The sequence below is a fragment of the Epinephelus lanceolatus genome, chromosome 20 (assembly GCF_041903045.1).
Source record: "Epinephelus lanceolatus isolate andai-2023 chromosome 20, ASM4190304v1, whole genome shotgun sequence".
NCBI lineage: Eukaryota > Metazoa > Chordata > Actinopteri > Perciformes > Serranidae > Epinephelus > Epinephelus lanceolatus.
The window spans coordinates 14,969,392-14,988,160 of NC_135753.1; the positions used below are offsets into that span (position 1 = coordinate 14,969,392).

Below are 18,769 nucleotides of genomic sequence, written 5' to 3' on the forward strand. Positions count from 1 at the left end.
GTTTCAACCTTCACTTGACTGTCTCTAATTACACTTTGGACATCAACAACTACATTTTGATCCAAACATTTTTCAGATTTATTATTAAAGATATCTGCTGTTCCTTTCTGGCTGGTAAGAACAACAAATTAGGATATCTTCTAATAGTTTTCAACCAGTCAGACATCTTTTTGAGATATCTAGCATGGCATGACAGAAAACATCACGCTGTTTTAAAATTAATTATTTATTGTACTAAGGGGATTTTTTTGTGCACTTATCAGTAGTCAGATCACTCTAATTAAATTTGAGGGCTTCTTCTTGACATTTTGACTAGTAAGAATCAACCACTGAGTTGTGTGGAGAATCTTTTGAGGCATGTGAGAGAACTGAATATATGACCAATCAAAACTTGATATCATGTCTAAGTATCACTTATTATCTTTTCCATTCAACTCAGTGTTATTTATTCCTACTCAGGATGTATTTAGAGAGGAATTACAGTTGTGACTTGCAGATATGTTTAATGTAGGGCTGTTGATCGATTAAAAATAATTAACTAATTAATTGCACAATTGGCTGTGATTAATCACATTTTTTTTCTTCTTAAGACTTGTAATAATGGATATTTAAATGTTAAATCACAGAATGAATCAACACAAAAGAAGTTTATTTAAATTCAAATACTATTGCTTAATAGCATCATTTTAACTCTGAACACAGATTCTCTCCTGTTTTACTCTGTCTGTGCAAATGATTGCAGATTCAATTCTTTTTCAGTGAAGTGATGCTATGAGGCCCAAGTAGTTACTCACAAAAGTCTAATGATTCCCCTGTGAGAGCGAAGCATGCTCATCCTCAGTGCCCTCTCGCATAGAGGAAAAACTTGATAAACAAAGTGTGTATTCTTGATACAATGGTTCCTCTCGAGTAGGGTTCTTCAACATTTTTCAGGCCAAAAACCCCCCTGGCTGAAAGAAAGACGAACCAGGGACCCTCTTCTACATACATTGTATAAAACTGGGTTCAGCTAGAGATAATTCTCTGAATATTTTTGGGTCTTGTCTTGTTTGCGCTTGCCTGTAGCTGCTAAGTCAGCAGCAGTTGTAGCATGGTTGGTGCATTAGCCTTGTCCTCTGAACTTTTGCTGGTGGTTCCTGAGTTGGACAGAGTCTCTTGCCCGAAAAGTTACACAATGATCCATTGTGGCCAGGGTTGAAAATTAGTACCAGCCACCAGTGAAATTCTGGTAAAATATGTAGGTGGCTGCACGATTTGCCTCACTCACCAGCCAAAATAAACAATGTTAATCTATTAAGTGGCTGGTAGACTTTGGAATCCAACAGCCACAGTAGCAGGTGGACAAAAAAGTAAAATTGTGATGTGTGAGCCCTGACTGTGGCTCACAATAATATGGCTAATATTATTGACCAATATGTTTCAACAGTAAATAACTGTTTGCTAACTAGTTCACTTAGCCGTTATGGATAGTTGCTGCATAGTGAAAAAAAAAAAGGTGCTGCACAGTGATTTAGTATTAGCTAGCTCATATGACTACACAATGATTCATGGGTTATAGTTAGTCTGTCATTAATGTTGTGTACTGTAAATTTAAATTTGCAATTTAAATGATTTCTCTGAGTCTATGATCTTCTACTGTGTTAATTTGACAGCAGTTTTTAGTTAGCCATTTAGCCCAAGCATTAGTTACCTTCACAGGTTTTGATATTTGCCCATGCAGTCTGGTCTCACTTCCAAGGCGTTATCAGGGCGTTAAATTATGACTCTTGGGCAGTGGCCCCAGCACACTATAATGATGCAAGGGGCATCCACTTCATTTTCTTCATCTATCTATCTATATGGATAGACAGACAGACAGATAGATAGATAGATAGATAGATAGATAGATAGATAGATACTCCGTGGTCATTGTATATTAAAACACAATGATATTTGGTTGGCGGCAATCCATTTAGCAGCATGAATAAATGAATGTACTACAAAAGGAAATATTAAAAAAAACAAGAAGTCATTTATATAGATGTTCAGAGCAGTGGATATGGTATGAGAAGCGATAAAGTCCACATAGTACAGGTTAGAGCGGAAATAGGTGGGTCTAACAAGCACAGGACTTTGACCCAAGAGACCGGCGTTTGTGTCCCATGTAAAACTAAAACTTAACGATGAGATATTTTGTCCCTCTTGTCAGTCGACACATGACTGACGTCCATCATGATCTCGACCCAAACTCCTAACCTTAACTAAAGTAGTTTTGTTGCCTAAACCTAACCACTGACCCCTCCTGCTTCAAGATTCAACCCCAGGGGGGTCTCTGCCCAAGCTTCAAAATTTGAGGAGACCAGAGACCATGAATACCACACTGCTGAAGCTCTGTGGTTTCCATAGGGTGATTTGCTGTGAGGTGATATGTCAAAGACAAATTATATATGTGGAAACTAAATTTGAATTTGCAAAGTGTGCAGGTTACTTGTGTTTTCTCCAAAGATCCATAAGGCAGCTTTTTAAAAGTACAATGTTTGCCTTAAACTCCATTATTATCCATCTTTAGCCAGGATGGTTCAGCTTGGCACAAAATGTTGTCATGTAGGTCAACAGCCACAGGTAGTAAACAACATGCAGTGTTAATTATTTTGAAGTCTTTATATAGTTCAAATTAATTGCAAACATCAACCTGGTGATTTTGGCAGCAGTAGTTTAATGTTTTCAAATGTTTTCAAGGGTTTTCCATAGATTGATGATCAGTACACTGTCAGTTATTTCCTCTCAGTTTGTCCTTTTTTTGGTCCTGTAACTTTCACCAGCACAACACACAGGCTGCTTCTTTGTTTCCTGTCAGATCCGTTTGTTTCGGTTTGTCAAAGCAGAGCCTCTTGTGCACCATAGGCTACTAGTGCATTCTGCTTCAGGGTTATATTAAGCACAGCCCATCGTATTACTACATATAACTGACACCCACAGTCATGTCAATGTAATGTGAAAATCCTGACAGAAACATGAACAATTCATTTGATAAAAACTTCAGAACTCACCTTGAAAAATGTGTTGATATATTTTTTGTTTTGCCTTTGAGATCTCGACGAAAAATGTTGAGGCCCATTTCTATGAAAACCCAAATTCATTCTCCCCACACGGAAACACAGCCATTATCTCTCCGGTGTTATGACTCAGCCAGCAGGTGCAGATATGAGCTGCCGCTGTCGGATGGAGACAAAGTGTATAAATGGCAGTCAGAATTCAGAAAATCATTTCTGACTTTGATTGAAAGCCGATTCTCGTATGTGAACAGTCGCCACAGCCGAGAGAGAGAGCAGTGAACCCTTCCTTATCCCCGCTGAAAACTGCCTCTCTGCATTTTCATATTCATCCTCTAAAAACAGCTATCTGCGCTTGCTTTGTACCTGCTGTCAAGCCATCACACACATCTGTTTGTGTAGATTTAAGGGTCTATTAAACTGCCTTTCTCACTCATGTTCAAGCAGCTTATTCAGGACAGAAAATAGAATTCCTCCTTATTTGATTGTGTTTAATAAATTACAAAAGCGTGCTGCTTATTTGATGAATATTCATCACATTTTCGTTCTTCAAAGTGACACTCCAACTCCTGTTTCAACTGCTGTCACCGCAATGCACACACTTCAACTATTTCTAGTGCTTTACCTTCAGCTGACAGTTCAACTGCTTTCATTTTTTACACCTCTACAGGCAATTCAGCTGCCTACAGGGCTTTAACTTAAAACTGAGAATGCTCCCAGAGATTAAACAGACTGCTTTTATATCACACAGTCAACTCCTTTCAATGCTTAAACATCAGCTGATACTTCAAATGCTTTCAGTGTTTCAACTTAACTAAAACTGCAACTGCTGAATAATGTTTCACAGAATATACATTTTAAGACATTTTGAATTAACATGCAGTTTTCAGTGTTAACAAGAAAATATTTTTTACTAAGCCTTTTCTAATATTTATATGTTTTTGGACATTAAATCACATGCAACTCAATAAGGGTGTAAGAAAATATTGATGCACTTGCGTATGACAGTAGTATGTTTTGTTACACAGTATTGATTCTTAAAAACACCGGACTGATTTTTAAGTAATAGTCAACATATAGTAATTTAGGGCAGTGGTTCATTTTGTGTTGGCTTGTAACCCCAGACTGCTAAATCTTTAGTGTCATAAGCCAGTGGTTCCCAATTGTTCCCAATTGGTGGGTCGTGGTCAAAAAGTGGGTCGCGATTCCATCCTGAATGGGCTGCAAGTGACCCGCAAACATGTAAAGTTTGAAAAAAAAACCCACACACTTTATTTTCAAGTATAGTAAATTTCTGGCACAGAACTTTTATTTTGAAGTGCCATTTCCTGCTGCAGAGTGAGTAAATAATGGACAGCTATACCTAACAGAGACGGCAAACTAGCTTGACAACATGGCCAAACTTAAGTATGATGCTGAATATGTTAAAATGTATGGACCTTGAACTAATGACGAAGGAGACATCTGGACCCCGTGGTTGCACCAGTTGGAATCCACTGCTGTAAGCTAACTTAAACAGTTTTACTCTTCACTCCAACATCATGTATCTATTGTCTGATTGCATAAAAAAGTACTCTTATTTCATATTTTAAGCGTATGGTGGTGTGTTCTTTATACTGTGACTGTTAACCTAAAATTATACTAGAATATATTGCAATATAGAATGGTGCAGGAATGCATCCTAAAATCCAGAAATGAGCTAGCATTTTGCACTCTTGGTTCCCTGGTCTTGAAGTCAATGGTTTTTTGGTTGATGCCTGAAATAAGGTGTGTGGTTAAGACAAGCCTAAGAGACTTTATTGTTTTGTTCTACAACATAAAATGCGTCAGTAAATACCCCACTTGTGAATTTTGAAAACTTTTGTTTCCCTAAAAAAAGCAATGGACACGGCTTCACAGCCTCATTGTGGTGGCAACGTTGAAGTCATATGACTGTGGTTTAGTTTGTTTATAACCTAACATTAGCTTTTTACATCTGCCAATTGCATTTACACTTCAAAAGTCACAGAATTGTCTTGGTAATTTGTAAGGATTATCTTGCTGAACAAAACATGTAAGTATCATAAACATTTGTTGAGCTTATTTTCTGTAGTAATTCAAAATCCAATAGAAAAATCCAAAAGGCTTTTTGACAAGAAAACCAGGGCAATGCTAACTTCTGCATCGGCCTACAACAACAACATCATCCCTGCGGCACTCCATGCGCCTTGCCTCCAGTATCACAATACATCACAATATGTTGAATCGCAACCCCTGTGATACGTACTATAGCATCACATTCTTGTCTTGTCTTGTTGTTGTTGACACAGCCCAACAGTTCAGGCACATACTGCAGAATTAAAATGAATGCTGATCACTCTATCATCAACTACTTCAACAACTGATTGCTGTGAAATACCTGTTAATTTACTGCAATATTATCACCACACAAGGAGGTTAGAAAAATAATTACCATAACACACTGCCACACTTTTCTCTAGTAATGACAAAAGCAAATGTGTTAAAATGACTTCAGTTACATGTTGAAGTGAAGTTAAAAAGAACAATATACCCTCATTCATTTTAATTAGCTTAAATAGAGTCACCTCATTTTATTTTGTGCTATAAATGACAAAAAAGTGTGTTGCTCTTTTGATAAGAATTTAACTAGTGTCACATTAACTACTTCAACTTGAGTTTTAATTGCAGCCACTACCTCTGCTCAGTGTAAACAGATAGACAGATAAAACTTCTGTTTTATTTTGTTTATTTTTCATTTTTGACAAGTGAAGCATATATAATTCAGCAACATGTTATCGCAGAAATACAGTTGATGCCTAACACTCTTTAATCTAGATTATTATCAGTAGGCATGTGTTTATCTACTGAATAACTATGAAATATTAAAGGCTTTTTAAATCTTTACCCTCTGGAGTGCCTCAGATTTCTCTAAATATTCTAAACTAACTAGATCCCAAAACTAAAGAGCACCAGAGGGACATCCTTTATAACACCCGAGCAACCTCATACATGCTGTTTTGTAATTGAGTACTCTATTATCCACTACTGAACTGTCCATTGTTGTAAAATATACGCTAAGTTCCTCCAGAGGTGAGTGTAACTCCGAGCATAGCAGACTGCCACAACTCAAATGACATGCAAACTTAACCTAAAGACACTTAAGGGAGTAAGGATAAAAAGAAAAACATCTTCTCCAGAAGCATCCACTATCGCTGCACTTGAGAAGGTTTTTATCCGGCAAAATAAACAACTCACAGTCATTATGGGAGAATAGACTGATTAACCACAAATGAGTCAGAAAACAATACGACTGCTCAAAAAAAAACAGGAAGCATTCATATGAAAATATCTGCATTTGAGTAAATCTCTTAAACCATCTCACAAATTGCAGATAGATTTATGCTTTTATGTAGTGTGTCTTTATGCTGGAATCTGCCTCATCTTAATTACTCAGTTTCATATAGCAGAAATCAAAGCAAATACATGTAATTTTTTTAAGTGTCAAGGTAGGAGCTTTATGTGACTGACTGAATTGGATTTGACAGAAATGCTGATTTTCCAAAAAGTGCTTTGCAGCCAGAAAAAATCAGACAACCCACCCACACTGATTTATATAAAAACAAACACAAAAATACAAATATAGAACACGAAGAGCATAAAAAAGTGACACATAGAACCAGTATTCATTAAATTTCAGCAGAATAACTACGAGCCCGTGTGTACAGATCCCATGCATCAGCACACCACTAACAGTTTCTCCATGGTGATCGCCAACTCCCCACCTCCCAACTTGAAATGAAAGCGGCGAGTCTGAGCGGCTGAGCCTCTCTCAGAGCACAGCACCATGGCTACTCACCAGAACATGGCCCTGTGAATAGATGAAAAGCCAAGCATGTCAGTGACAGCTGCACTGCAAGTCCCCGTCTACATTTTCAGATCTTTTTTTGTAGCAGAATGACCCCTCTTATCCCCGTCTGCTGTCCTTCTTTATATGCGCTTCATGTATGTTTTATTGTATGAGTCTGAGCCCCCTGCTGTGTCCATTTATACCCTTTGTTCACTGGCAATTCCATGATTTCTTTTGGATATAATAACATTATATAGGATATGATTTACACCGTGGGGAGGCTTATTATGTGCAAGTTTCCTGTGCAACATTAGGAAACAATGTCAGAGTGCAGCCATCCATGTTTCTTGTTTTATTTTTGGGTTGTTTGTGAAACATACCTTGCTCGTAAGAGACCCAGTTAAGCCCCGACATTCAGCTGCTCTGTTGGAATATCTTGAGGGCGATTGTTGATTAAGGACTCTTGAGCAGTGGCGGAGGCTGTTTTGGTGTGCCGGATCCAATATTGCTCACAGGTTGCCTGTAGGTATGGACTTTTGTATCCATTTTGGATTGTGCACAGTCCATTGAATAGGAGAATTTGTAATCTCCTCAAGGGAGGTGCAAATACAAAGCTTGAAACATATATCTTGGGGTTTGAGTGTTTTTGTTTTTATATTTATTTCCTTTTTTTTTCTACTTGCAGTGTTGCACGGAGCCAAGCCAAATGGGCGTAAAGAGGAGCAAAATAGAATTACACACTTTCCAACACGACTTTTCATGTAGCGTAGAATGCCAAAAATGAAAATCCAAATGCTAGAACAATTTGAACACATTGTGCAGCAGTGGTAGTGATAGGACAAGCATGTATCAGTGCGTTGTTATGGGTTCTTTTATGCTTTTTACCCTTCTCCTTCGCTACAAGGTAAACAAGCAAACACAAAGCTAACAGGCTGGTCCCTGGAGAACTGCCTGCATACAAAGTGTTGATAAGTGTCAGCACTGATTTCAGAAGGGTTCGTGTTCAGATCCCACCCCGCCTTCACAATCCCTGGGAGTGCCTTTGAGCTGCACCGCCGCGCTGCATGCTGTGTTACACTCACCTCAAGGGAAGCAAAGAAAAGAATTACAGAGGAGTCTTTACATTTTTGCAAGTGAAGCAACTATGGTGCTCAGTAAAAGTAATAAGAGTTGAAACTTCAAATACCACCTGAAAATGAGCAGTGACGGTTTTAAAATGGGTTAGATTAATTGAGAGAGAAAAGTATTTGACCAGGGTGTACTTTTAATAAGCCTTGCCAAGCTATACATATTTTATGTAGCCCTCAGTGTTTATTAGATTTAGAGATGGAATATGTGGCGACAGTTGCTGCACTGCTGTGTGTCCTTCACTGCCAGGCAGAGAATGGGAAACGGAGCAAACAGTTCGCTGAAAAGACCACATAGTGTGCTTGACCCTCGACCCGGCTTGCATGCTTTGTGGCCCCTCAGCTTTGTCCCTCTTGTCCGTGGCATTTACCGGAAACAAACTGCCACGGATGGCTTCCTCAAGATTAAATGTTGACTCTCTTCCAGGACTGACAGTTTACCTCAAGTTTGCTCCTGACAGCAGGAGATGGTAAATAAACACAGCCAGCTCCATAAGAGAGGCGACATATGCACGCCGAGGCTTGAGGACACAACCAAGCAATCATCATGCCCTGAACGCAGCATCCATCAACCCGCTGATGGATTCCATTAATAAAAGACCTTTGGTGTTGTATCCCCTGTTCAGCATGTACTCCTTCAGTGCCACCAATATAATATTGACCTAATCATTTTCAACCCCTGCAGCGCTGGCTTGGAACCTGAAATACCATTGTTATTTATCCCATAATGAGATGTTGACATTTACAGATAAATTGAAGGAAGAGTTTCGACAATAATCCTCGACGAGTGTAATATAAAAGTAAAAGCTGTATAATAAACAACACACAACAAGAGAGGCCAATTGAAAGCACAGTACAAAATGTTCACACAGTTATTTATTTGGCTACGTTCACATTAAAAGCAAACATTGCTTCCATGTAACACAGATATAATTATTTTAGAGTAGTGAGAACACAGAAATCTGATGTTTTTCCCATTCAGGTCTGAGCCACTTTATAAATGGACATACCTCAAGGGCTGCAGGAGATCATTGTTTCCATGATGCTGTTTCAATAGATCTAAAATAAGGACCATAATAGCTAGTCTCAGTATGAGCTTTTTGCAGCAGACTGCTAAGGCTTCTGTCTTCTATGTCATCACATCACCACCTTACGTTACATTACCTTACCTGCTGTGCAAATGTCGTATTTGTCTGTAATTACACTGTTTATTTCGCCATAATGGCTACAGGAGATGTTTTCATAATCCTGTATCTATATATATCTATTGAAAATAAAAACCATAATAGCTTGAACATTTATTCTTTTTGCAGCAGAAAGCCAAGGCTTCTGTCTTGTGTCATCAAATTGTACACTTGTAATGTGTCATTGTGCTATGCTACGTGTGGTGGAAATCAACATGAAAACGTGCCATGGTGCCAGAGGAATGAATGATGAATCTATCACAATACCCGTGCTCATGAAAATGAGCATATCTCAAATACTAAATAATCTACATAGTTCAAATAATTTGTGGAGTGTAATGAAATATCTTGTTCATGTTTTTACAATCCAAAGTCTTTCGGATTTCTATTTTTTGTGTTTTTGAGAAGAAAAAAGGTGTCTAATTTTTGTGTTTTATTTTTGAATGACTCAATTTCAATACTTTATTCGATTATTATGGTTACTGACTTACATAACCTTTTAGAAATATAAAGCATGTAAAGATACTGAAAGAAATGACATAACAGTAAGCAAAAATACCAATACAGGCACTGGCGGACCATGTCTATTGAAGAATTCAAAGGGTTAATATGTGGTCCTAGATCCAATCCAATCACAGGCCATTTGATCAATGTGAGAACGATCATTTAGTTCAGTTTAAACAGGAAAAGTAATCATAATGATAAAAAACTGCTCAGAAATAATGCTGTCTATAAACTGTTTCTACCCAAAGTAATACAGTGGCTGTCCTTGTTGAGCTCTTGAGCACTGTGGCAGGTGTGGTAAGGATGTTACAAATCATTTCTGATGAACCATTAGATGACTCCAGACATCAGGGCAGGCCTTTACCCTGACTGTTTTCATCAGCAATAGTTAGTGGTTGACCTTGACTAAGGATCATTCAGCAGCAGCAGGAGTACAGCCAAGATATCCTGAACCCAAATGTCGCTCCATCCAAGAGGAAGACGTGCTGGCGAACTCGTTCTAAGCCTTTCCCATCTCCCTGGCTCCTGAGGTTACCCAGGTAGTTAAAAAGCACTGCGTTACGTGGTGCCTGCCGGTGGAGGGAAATTTGCCTTGAGATGCAAAAGCCTCTGGCTGTTTTCTGGCTGTCATTGGAAACATCCCTCTTCAGTGTCACCTGGAGTTCAGGAACAGTGCCTCAGGCTCCTCCAGGAAACAGACCAGTCTGACAAGGAGACTCCAACTGATGGTGAACCTCAATTTCAGTAAGAGCATTGTGGTTTCCTTCCTGTTTCTGGAAGAGTTGCTCATCTCTTCACCATTACATGGAAACTGGTCATTGGAATTCACCCACTCAGTTTACATGTGTTTGGTAACTTAATGTAGGTTTATATTAGTGTCTGGGGAGGTTCCTTGGGGCAATGGAGTGATCTGAAGGCGAGATTTGTGTTTGCGTTTCCAGGAGTGATTTAGGAGCATCCTTCGTAAAGATTATGCATTGTCACCAGCCCTGTTTGTTATTTTCAGGTACATAATCTTGAGGCACAGCCAAGAAGTAGAGTGTAGGGCATCCTGTTTGATAACCTGGAGTAGCTATAGGGTCTCACCTGGGACAGAAGTATTTTTGCATAAAGAGTTTCCAAGTGCAGCTTTGAGAATTTGAAAGCTGCCTGCATTAAGATACAAAACCTTTCTCTGCATGTTATAAAAGCTTTGCCTGAGAAGTTTGGAAAAAAATAGAGAGTAAATGTTTCCTGAGGAATAATTTCATTTACATTTTTTGCTAAATAAATACACGTCCAATTGGTGAATCCTTGTGGATTTATAGATGCAAACACATTTAGTAAATTTAACATTAGCTGATGGTAAATTTTGTAAGATGAGGCAGTTATTGCCAGATGTTTTATTGGGAAATTCATCATGTCTTCCAAGTGACAGTGGCATTACAGTAAGTTGCACCATTTTATTTCATATCCTATGTGTAGTAAAATGCAAATCATGGTGGGAGTTTTCATAATATCCTGTCAGGAACCAATGTGAGAGCAGTGTCTGCATATCCAGCGGAGAATCAAGAGCATTCTTGGTGAACATTTTGCATAGTCACCCATTCTTATTCTGTGGGACAATATCTTAAGGCACAGGCCATCCAGAGGAGTGAATGTCATGTTTGGCAGTGTTAGGGTCGGGTTGTGCTCGTTCTGAACTAGTTTGTTAGACATGTTGTATGACCATCAAAAGTGTTTATAGTTGTTCCAAACGGCCATGCTCAAATGTCAGATTGGCTACAGAAATGGTTGGACATCATGATGTCAAATAGGACTATCGTACCTTGGGTTGAGACTTTTTATGTTTGCCATACAAATTGTTAGGGCTGATGGAAAAATCAGTTCTCAATCAGGCTGAGACTACAGGACTTTTAAAATTCTTTTAAGATTCTAACTGAAATCGGGCTGCATCACACACATTACACCTGATACACTATATTTCAGTATAATATTAAGATTATCGTACCAGAGGGAGCATGAATGTACTGCCTCTGATGATCTCATGGGGAAGCAGATGTATAAATTGGAGGCTGACATGGTGCACGACCCTGCTGTAATGTTAACGATGATTTGCAGTGAGAAAAACAAAAGCAGAGAGCCAAAGTGTAGATGAGAGATTGGTTTGGGAAACCTGGTCCATACAGGTTGTCTATTCCACAGCGAGAACTAGAAGTGAGATTTTAACTGCAAGTTTTAATATCTGTCAACAGTAGTATGCTAGCTAGCATTAGCCTCAAGGGCTAGAGTGTTTACCATTGCTTTACAACACCATCAGCTGCTTCGTATTACTGTCATTATAAGAGTAATCATCCAGATTTTAAATGCTAAATATCAAGCATTATGGAAATTATCGTGGCAGCCCTGGTGAGCAGTTCTGGAGGTTTAAGACTGGATCGGTAAACTCTCGTATTTCAGATAATCTGTGCTGAACATCGGTACTGATGAAGGTCCCAGACCTGATTTCTCCTCCGATTGTCAGGAGGGGTAAATCGGGGATAATTCAGCCCCAAACTCTTGTAGTCTGAGCCCGGCAAAGGATGCATCAGTATTCCTACCTCAAAAATGATGTATTATTATGTCATTTAAAACTGAATTCTCAACGTTATAATCGCCTGTAACAACTTTGTAAGACTGGGCTATATGGTCCTTACAACTGGACCAATTGGATGATGAAACATAACCGACATAAACATGATCGTCATGTTAAAGGGAACTGTGGAATATTTTTCACCTCAAGTGTATATTAATTCAACATAAAATGCACATAACAGTACATATTTATTATGTTTACTCTAATGCTATTGTTTTATTCTACTGATGTATATTGTAGTTAAATTTTCACATGTATAGCCTCAGCACAGTGAAAATATATATTTCATTTTGATCATTTAATTTTTATATCTTAAGTACTAATGTTAAACACAGTAGCATAATGCATATTTTATTTTTATTCTTATTTTATTGCACATTTCATTTCTACTTTATTTTATCTTATTGTTTTGTATTGACACACTTTGATTCCATAGTCTTATTCTTACTGTTTATAATTCTCTATTTTTTATTTTATTTTATTTATTTTTTTTAAAGATATTTTTTAGCCTTTAATTGATAGGACAGATAAGCATGAAAGGGGGAGAGAGAGAGGGAGTGACATGCAGCAAAGGGCCACAGGCTGGAGTCGAACCCAGGCCGCTGCCGCAACAGCCTTGTGCATGGGGCGCCTGCTCTACCACTAAGCCACTGGTGCCCCGCTTTTCTGAATTTGATGCATCAACATAGGGCTGGGAAATATGGAGAAAAGTAAAATATCACATTATTTTTGACCAAATATCTTATTATTGTATTGTAGGGTTGACTTTTAGTGCTTTCACAAAATATTTACACAGTGTTATTTTGAAATATAATCATCAGTAATGTGGATGTACAGTAATGACTAAGTGGGTTGAGGCAAATAATAGAACAGCTAGAACAGTCTGGTTGGGTCAGAAGATTACATCACTGTACTGTAATAGAGCCTCTTAAGCCAGGGAAAGACAACACTTCCGATGAACATGAAAAACAAAATATTGTCAACAATAATGAAGGCCCAGTGTCCTCAAATGAGACAATAATAAAATCCCAGTGTCTTCAAACAAGTACTTTATAATTAAGAGCGTCTTAGCTTGTTACTGTCGCCCAAATTGGTCAAATTTGTTGCAGAAAAGATGACATAAAAAGTGTCCACGGATGAAGACAACAGGTCTAAGTTAAGTAGAATGAAGTATAAGTCAAGTAAACCCAAAATGTGATTCCCCTTATTTGAGGACACAGGGTCTAAAATTCTTAGACAAGATCTAGTCTCCTATCACAGTATTGATATAATATAGAGTTATTGTCCAGCCCTAGATCAAGATTTGTCAATAACTGTTTTATGATTGCATCATAGCCCTCTTAATCAGAATCACATTGTTAGGTGCCTAAAGATTCACACCCCTATAAATCAGAAGTGTGGGGTCAAAGGATGCATGTAGAGACAGGGGGATTTGCTACTGAGTTGCATTATAGGAAATATAGGATGCAGTGTTATTGGAGCTTGACCCATAATAGGGACTGAAACTTGCAGGAATATCACAGCATTAGTGTTGAGAAGGCTTCTTTTAATGTCTTTCTTGTGAGTGCTTCAACTTCATGGAAGTGCAATACTAAATCGCTGAAAAGCTATTATAAGTTTTCAGTGTTTACATTGTGATCATTGCTGGTGTAGTGTACTTGACACTTTACAGAAACCATTTGTCTCAGTGCAATAGCAAGACAAAGCTTGGCTTGTGAGTAAATAAGGAAGGCTGAAAAGAGCACTTCAACAGACAGAAAGATGGAAATACTCAGCCTGGTCCTTACTGATTTTATAGGTTTGGCGGCAATAAGATGCAAAACACTGGGACGATTGAGAGCACTGTTGAAGGGTGGATATTACTAGTTCAAGTGAAGCTTTATTCTGCAGACTTTTAACACCGAATATTGAGAATCTGGAAAAACATTCCCTGAAAGAAATCCACTAAAAGCTTGCTCTGCATGCTTTTTTGTTAATTGAGGTGTTCTGTCATGTTGGAGGTGATGGAGTAAAGGCAGAAATATGCACTCTGCTAAATGCTGACAGTTGAAAATGGTCCATCTGTCCATCTTTAAACACCAGCAACGGCCTTCACCTAAGATATATGGCAGCTTCTGTGATCGCTCTGATGTTCAGAATATTGAAGGGGTTGATGGCCATCAGACAGCTCCGACTTCAAACAGGATTATTCAAGGCTGGTTACTTGTCATGGTAATTTGAATGCTCCCAAAAGCTTCAAGTGTTCTTTCTTTAGAGTTGTTCAAGGATTATTTTTGTTGGAGTCGTACTCTGAGGGAAGGGTCCTTAAGTCATCTTTAAACTCGTGACTTATTCCCCTAAGATTCAAACTCTGCCATAAGAAGAAGGTTGTTACAGTGACTGCACAGGTTTAATGATAACAATGTAGCTTTTCTGACTTCTTTTAAGACCTGTATGTCTGTTCATGGAACATTAAAACATCTATTGATATTCTAGCAACTTTAAGAAACAAACTCAAATTTCATAGCATCATCCCACAGACTTTAAACTGAAAAGATTTGATTTGAAGACATGAACTTGACTGTTATATGGTGCACCACTTGTTTTAGACAAGGATGTTTTATGTGGCCTTTGAAAAGGACTGATCTGACAGCGCGACCTCAGTTCTTGCTTTTAATTCTCAGAGGGCTAAAACTTGTGAAGGCTTTTTTACTATCAGTGGTTTGCATACTGGCTGCTGTTAATGGCAACAAGAGGCCACTGTTGAAAATGTTTGAGCTTTAGTATCCAGATGTCGTGTCGTACAGATATGTCATTGAAAAATTACACAGCGAACATTAACATCTACCAAGCCACCTGTGCTCCTTTTATTCCAAAAGGCAGAAAATGAATGAAGTCCAACATGGAAAAGCTTTTACTCACCTGAGCATTCATTCACGGCTATTTAAAAGGCTGTTTGAATATTGAACTACTAAGAACGTCTGACATTAGTGGCATGTAAGCAAAGATAACAAAGATGGGGTCAGTATAGGGTCTCCAGGCAGAAGTATTTCTACATTTGACGTTTTTAAGTGTGCCTCTTTGGAAGCTTTGCATTAAAGTTTAAATAAAACCAGCATTTTGAGGGTATCTAGCTTCAGAATCGTAACATATTCCCAGGTGAAACAAGAAAGACAGGCTGGATACAACACTGCAAACAATTTTTTTATTATCATTGAAAAGTGGGCATGTCATGACAAACTCATGCGATAGTAGTATATTTAAGATACAGACTGATAGTCCATCCATTTAAGTGCTAAAGAGTTCCACTATAATAAGCCTTGCACCTAATCTGGAGCTGTCACAGACACTACTGTAACCAGGAGTCCGTAACCATGGTATTTTGGTGAAACAAAGCTAGCTAGCCAAATTAATCTTATGCCTAGGCAAGGCAAGGCAAGTCAAGTTTATTTGTATAGCACAATTCAACACAAGGTAATTCAAAGTGCTTTACAGAGACATTAAAAGCAACAAGACACAATTTAAAACAATAAAAACAGTCGATTAAAAAGGGAAATAGAAATTGAGAATGATAGTGATAATAATAAAATACAGTAACATAAAATAAAAACAGGCTCAATACATTGAACCGTCAGGATAAGAAAAGAAGTAGAATAATAAAAGGCATAAATCAGCAGTGTGTAGTTAAAAAGTATGGGCAGTAGAATACAGCAGGTAAGTATTTAATCTAAGAGTACGCTTCAGTAAACAATAGTGTTTTTAGCCCTGATTTAAAGGAGCTGACAGTTTGAGCAGACCTCAAATCTACAGGAAGTTTGTTCCACAGGTGAGGAGCATAATAACTGAATGCTGCCTCACCTTGCTTGGTTCTTGTTCTTGGAACACACAACAAACCTGTTCCAGATGACCTAAGGGGTCTGGATGCTTCGTAGGGAACCAGTAGATCAAGCATGTATTTTGGTCCGAGACCATTTAGGGCTTTGTAGACCAGCAGTAAGATTTTAAAATCTATTCTTTGACTCACAGGAAGCCAGTGTAGCGATTTAATGACCGGTGTAAAATGGTCCAGTTTCCTGGTGTTTGTAAGGACTCTGGCGGCAGCGTTCTGAATCAGCTGCAGCTGTCTGATTGATTTTTTGTTAAGGCCTAGTTTCCACCAAGTAGTTCTTTTCAGTTCAGTTGAGTTCATAGACATTAGGGCATTTGTTTTTCACGTTTCATGTCAAGACTTGTGGATGGTACCAATAACAGTTCTGTTTCGTTCAGTTTTTCAATACACGTCTGTCGAGGTACCTTGCACGCTGATCTGATTCTAAAAGGTGGAGCTAGAAACACTGCAGTCAGTTAATCGCTGAAGAGAGAATTTTTACCCTTTCTACAAGGAGTCAATGCATAAACCCGCTATATTTGTGATATCCCGTCAATTGCAACAGAGACCGTAAACACTCTAGCCTGTTCTTTTTTGTTCTGAAAATGTCATTCATTCTGTGGACGATCAATGAGTGCGATGACATGGACATGAATAACCCATTTATGAGGCTAATCACGGTTATGATCATATTCAAGACATGGTGTTTACATGAGCACAGAGACATTGGATATTCATATTCCCCATATACATTCCGGTTTCTTTTATAGTACTTCAGCTAACATATTCGGTTTTCTCATGAACAGAATATGGTGTTTACATGCTTAAACACACAAACAGGATCCTCCAAAAAACAGATCATGTCCATATGAACACACTCAGGTGCAGATGTGAATGGAGCAGGCTCATTTATGCTCCCTTTACGTACAAAAATGTATACGTCCGTTTCAAACGATGTTACCGTCACTGCCCACATACTTCCATGCGTCCTTTCTGTTGGCATGGATGTTAACCATTATATCCACCAGGAGGCAGCCCAGCGTCAAAAGTTTATGACAACAACAAACTCAAAAACAAACATGGCGACTGTGGAGGAGATATTGATAATGTACCTCTTGAATAAAAGACAAAAAAAGGGGCAGCATTGTAGGAGGCGGTGGTCGGTGAGGCCGTTAAATACATCGCGACTGGAGAACGGAGAATTCTTTTCTCTAGTACTGCCAATGAGAGAAATTGAATTGTTATTTCTTCTTCGTGTCTCACTAGAGCTATGTATCAGGTAGTGACAGCAACACTGGCCCCCATGGTTCCCGGTGGTACTGCTCCGTTTGGCCCGTATCCGTAAGCTTTATGGAAACGTGCAGAAATACGGACGAAATGAACGCGGAGCACGGACAGAAGGCTCCATCTGTATCCGTATCCGTATTTAACGTTGAGCATAAATGGGCCTTTAGCCGCCTACATTTAACATTAACATTAACACATAGATTTAACACTGAACAGATAGGGTTTAGGTACGTGTCTATATGAGTTACATACCAGTTCTAAGGGTACTATACCAAAAGTATTTGTTGGAAATGCGGCTTTAGCGCTGTGCTCCTGAAGATTGATTGATGGATGGCAGTGATGATAATATTGGTTAAAACTGATTGGTACTAGCTTATGTAAGCACACGTCATATTTGGTTTTGCAGGACGAAAACATGATTTAATTTTGATAGAAGTATACTAAGAAATGTTGTATTTTTTTTTAGCATATTGTTAAATATGTTCACAGTATGACCAGGAATGTGATCCAAAAGGGTTAAAAAAAACCCGGCATTTTTCATTTTACCTTTACTTAGACTCTTTTGCAATATGTAGATGATAGATATTTCCTGAGGACACATTTTATCTTGACCTTCCAACTGACTGGTTTGAAGACATAAAGAATTTAGTTAGTTGCATTATGGAAAACGTAGGATCCAGTCCTTCTGTTTTCTGGACAGAAACTAGGTGAAATCCAAAGATCCATTTGATGAATCGTCATTTTATTTTTTCTAAGTGCTGTAATATGCTTATTATGTGAGATGAGCTAGTTACTGTTGGAGGTTTTAATGGAAAATTGCAGGTTTGATCACTCATAATGACCATTCCATTAGTTAGCAAGTCACAGTGGCACTGCAGTAAGTGGTACTATTTCGTTTCATTCCATTATTTTGTAGCAAAATGCAAATCATGATGGGATTTTGTAACATAATGAATTCATGCATAAATGCTGCATGTTTTGATCTTTTGATCTGATTCGGATGTTTGTCCAATAAACATGATGTGTGTTTGCTTAGGTTGTGTGTGTGTTGTACATAACAGCAGCAAAATGCACATGCTGTCAATGAATATTTTATACAGTATTTGAATATTTTAGTAGTATTAAATATGAGATACTTACACATTATATTAAATAAGATGAGTGATATGAATTGTATGAAAATACATTCAAGTTTAAATTCCACTTTAATCAATTTAGCTTAACTGTGAATAGGTAATGTGAAATATCACCCTCACTTGTATAATCATTGTTTAACAACTGCTCACAGAACAAACCTTTAAGACAAATGCCCTCACGTCATTCTTTA

The 18,769-nt window shown here is 38.1% G+C and overlaps 1 protein-coding gene across 1 annotated transcript in view; it reads left to right on the forward strand.

Annotated features, from left to right (window-relative positions):
* LOC117265110 (cadherin-7-like) overlaps positions 1-18,769 on the forward strand; it is a 168,384-nt gene that overhangs the window by 44,685 nt on the left and 104,930 nt on the right. The window lies entirely within an intron of this gene.